Source organism: Seriola lalandi, unplaced genomic scaffold (assembly GCF_002814215.2).
Source record: "Seriola lalandi dorsalis isolate HSWRI2012SDOR001 ecotype SW California unplaced genomic scaffold, Sedor1 jcf7180002054575, whole genome shotgun sequence".
NCBI lineage: Eukaryota > Metazoa > Chordata > Actinopteri > Carangiformes > Carangidae > Seriola > Seriola lalandi.
The window spans coordinates 352,799-357,248 of record NW_019525128.1 but is presented as its reverse complement, the minus strand read 5'-3'; the positions used below and the strand labels follow the sequence as shown (position 1 = coordinate 357,248).

At 42.4% G+C, this 4,450-nt stretch overlaps 1 protein-coding gene across 1 annotated transcript in view; it reads right to left on the bottom strand.

Moving 5' to 3' along the window:
- The window catches only part of LOC111663339 (olfactory receptor 11A1-like), a 4,851-nt gene extending 3,773 nt beyond the window's left edge, over positions 1–1,078 (bottom strand). Inside the window, exon 1 of the mRNA XM_023417502.2 lies at positions 1,070–1,078. The gene's annotated coding sequence lies outside the window, so the exon portion shown is untranslated. The remainder of the gene's footprint in view (positions 1–1,069) is intronic.
- Positions 1,079–4,450: the final 3,372 nt, after the last annotated feature.

Sequence of the window (4,450 nt, the reverse complement as noted above, 5' to 3'; positions counted from 1 at the left end):
GGGGGGATGCAACACCCAGCCAAAGGTGTGACACACCTGATGTTTTTAAAATCAGCTGCTGGCAGAATTTGCCTACATGCAGCAAACATTTAGGTTTGTCCCATTTAGTCTGCTCATCTCACTGGTATCATATTGTATTGTGTACAATATATGACGTATAGAGTTCATACACAACAGTCCTCAACTGAAGCAGACATTCATGCACCTGTCCTAACAGTGGATATGTGTGTGATTAACTGTGATCCACCATGTCATAACTTACTGTCATTCAAAGGTGTCCACACTGAAAACAGAATGACTGGTGCGTACAGGAGGAGGACCTCATGTATGGACCAAGGAGACTGCATGGACATCCTTAGTTCTGAAATGGATTGTGATGATGATGATGATGATGATGATGATGATGATGATGATGATGATGATGATTATGATGATGCCAGAAAAAACAATTTCAGTTCATCTTCCTCTAATGAGAGGACAGACCAGCTGTTTAGACATTGGTTTTGTTTATTATTCTTTGCCCTCAGTATTCACAGGTTAAGTTTCTTTCCTTTGACTTCATTTCTGCTGTTTTTGATAGATGATACTAACAACATGTTTAAGAATAGAACACAGTCACCACCTTCAAGAAAAACATGCCGTTGAGGAGCAGGAGCAAATGCTAAAAAAAGAAGAGAAACACTGGAACTACAGACACAAATAGCAGCAGCCACTACAGCCAAAATCAGCTACTTAAAAGAGGCTGAAACGGCAATGCTTTACTTGCAACTTAACAGCTTTAGCTATTAGAGCTGCTCTCTCTGCTTCTGCACTGATGCGTAATGTGGAGGATGAGGTCAATAAAATCAATCGAATCCAACGCATCGACCTCATCCTCCACATTACGCATCAGTGCAGAAGGCCTACAAATGATCTTCTGTGAGGTGGAGTCAATCCTTAATAACCGTCCCCTCTCCACTGTGTCCTCTGAGCCACATGACCTGGAGCCCCTGACCCCAAATCACATCCTTTTGTTAAAAACACAACCTATCCTACCCCCCGGAACCTTTCAGAGAGCTGACCTTTATGCCAGACGACGTTGGAGACAAGTCCAGTATATGGCTGATCTCTTCTGGAACAGATGGACACAGGAATACCTTCCGCTGCTCCAAGAGAGACAAAAATGGAGTAAAGTTCGAAAAAACTTGAATGTTGGAGACATTGTCCTGGTGGTTGATCCCACTGCTCCCCGGGGATCATGGCTGTTGGGAAAGGTACTGGAGACCAGATGCAGGAGGTATGGTCCATTCAGTAAAACTCAAGACCAAAAATTCAGTCATGGAGAAGCCTATAAACAAGCTGTGCCGTCTCCTAGAGACTGAAGCAGAGGAGTAACAGATCCTCCTCCAGAAGAACAAAAGACATCTATGAGGGGTTTAATGTATATACTTCTTTTTTGTTTGTTTTTTCTAAATTCATTAGTTAGTCATTGGTAGAAGAAGCTGCATTTAAGGCTATGTAATTTATTTCTATTCACAGGACATATTAATTATTTAGAATGAACTATTGATTAAAAACAATGAATTTTATTTGTTGCAGTACGTGTGCGCCCTCCTCCCTCCTCAGGTGGTGAGGGCGGGGCTTAACCTTTAAGTTTGGAAGGTTGAGGTGAGACGAGGGATTGGCGGCCAGAAGCAGCGATACTGTCATTGACCGCAGCAACATCAAGATTGTTGGACACATAGGAAATGTCAAATTTTGCCTTACTTTGTTTTTCATGTTGACAATAAATTCAATTCATCTCAGAAACAACACGGGTCACTGGATCTTTTATGACTGCGCATCAAACACCCTGCTCCCACCACCAAGTTAAATGATAAATAGGACTAGTTAAACAACAGACTCAACTGGAGGTTTTTGGCCACTACACTACTAATTGTAGCTGGAGACAGCAGTCCTTCTTCTGCTCTGCAGCCTCAATGAGTTTGGTGTAGCTCCACATGAACCAGTTCTCCACCTGAGCAGAGCAAGTACCATAGCTGCAGTCCAAGAAAGTGGAGTTACAATCCGTCCATGGGACCAGAGATCTTCCTGCAGGCAGGGAAAACAAGAGGCAGGACGAGCCGGGGCTGCGACTGAACTTTCAAACTAAAATACTTACATATAGCACCTCGTAAATTAATATAAGTTCTGTCCAAACAAATATTCCATATGAACTAAGCAAAAAGTGTGATTGGTTGATACAATTTGTAAACAGAAAAAAGCGCTGTGGGGTGAAGAGTGGCAGTGAGCAGACAAACAAAGTACCAAAGTGGTGGAACGATCCAATCGATATCACAACTTCCAGTCTCGACTTGCAGAATAAAATTGGACTGTAAACAGGGTGCAGATCATGATTCATTCACATATGGTCTTTTGGCCAGATTGCCCACCTGTAGTGACAGCTAGAAACCATTGAAAGTCATCTGTCAGCAGCTGGAGTTCATGGATATAAAATGACAGAGGAGAAGACCGTCCTCAGAAACACAACCTCACAAAAGTTCAGATGATCAGGTTTTCTTGGTTTGTCTCCCAAAGGCCCTGAAGGAAGACATGAAAACCTCTGGGCGATATCAAAATGAAGCTTAGCAAAAGTTCAGTCAGGAAGACTTATCTCCTTGCACATGCCTTCTAAGTCACAAGAAACATTTCCTGCTATCTAAAAGCTCCACCCACTCATTCACATCTTCACCCAATCACAGCCTTACACAGTGGCCTTCAACCAATCACCCGTAAGCTGTCAAACCTTAAAATTCTCTCTCTCTCTCTCTCTCTCTCTCTCTCTCTCTCTCTCTCTCTCTCTCTCTCACACACACACAAATAATCTTTGAATGGCAGTTGCTCACCTGATACTATTCAGCTGCATCTATATATCTATATACTGTATCTCGCTGTCGAACATCCGCTTAAATTGTTCAATCCTGGACATAGAGATACTTGCTAATCATGCTAATGCTAATCGGAGGTTCTCAAGCCGTCTCCTGCTCAACCTGCAGCAATCTAAGCCACTCAGACTCCCTCTGCCCTAAGCTGCCTTTTTTGCCTCTCTTTGCATCTCCTGTTTCTACGACAAAGTAGTACACTCCTCCAATTCCATTCATTTTTTCACAGATGCGGCTCCATCGGTGGGTTTGGGGGGTATTTTCAAGGACAGCGCTTCGCCAGTACCTGGCCTATATCGTTTCCTCAGCCACATTATTCCTCAGCACTGTACGAGATGTATCCCATTGCAGTCACTTGCCATGTTTGGGGCCATCACTGGCAACACAAAGGAATAGCTGGTTGTCAATCAAAATGCGACAACCAAGCTGTCTTTGATATCATTAATAAAGGCTGCTCCTGACATCATGCCTTTCATGAGACGCATCACCTGGCTTGCCGTTACACACAACTTCCTCATCACTGCCCGTCACGTGCCTGGCCACTGCAACATTATTGCTGACTCATTATCTCGCTTCAATTTTCAGGGCTTCCGGAGTCTTTTTCCGGATGCCAGTCCAATTCCTATGCCTGTCCCTCCTCTCAACCTTCTAGCTGTGTATTAGGCAGGGAGCCATGTGAAAAGTATACAGATCAGCCAGGTTTTACATGAGAAAAGGTTTAGCAGCTTCCACTTTAAAATTATATGATTTTGCTTGGGTCACTTTTGCTCTATTCTGTCATTCAATTAACATTCCTCCAAACCTGTACTTATTGACCCCATTTGTGCCTTCATCTGCTATTGCACCAATGTTCGCCATTTCAAGCCTCAATACATTCGTGGCTTGCTGGGATCCAAATTAATGTTAGGTTTTTTTGATCCCGTGTTTTTTTTTTTTTTTCTTTTATTGCTACTGAAATGTATTTCCAAATGCTTCCCTTCTGTTCCTGATATTAGAAGCCCCATCACATTGTCTATTCTGCACAAGATGATTTCTGTCCTTCGCTAGTGTCTGTTTTCCCCTTATATTGATTCCCTTCTGATTGGTTCATTTTTACTGGTGTTGTTTCTTCTGTAGCGATGATGTGATGATGAGGAAGGAATCTCTGCTGACACCGGCTCAGTTGTATATAAAAAAGTTTATTACAAAAAGACACAGCATCGTTTAACAAGCATCAAAACAGCCTGTGAGAGGACCCAAAGCCAAAAAGGATATTCTCCCATTTTTCCCCAAAACCATACAATTTATAGGCTGAATAACCTCTAGTTACATATTCATGACCTAGCTGATTCCTAATAACCTATAGAGGTACAGAGCCAACATTTATGTCCAAACATGGTCTTTCTATATGAAGTTAAAACATACCGTAAATTTTATTATGAAAAACAAAAGTCAGCTCTTAGGAATGTTTTGGAGACAAAAACAGAGGGGGTGCTCACCCTCTTCTGGCGCCTCATCTCTCTCTAGGGTGTCTCCTTAAACACTCCTATCTTTAACTCACAAAACAGCTA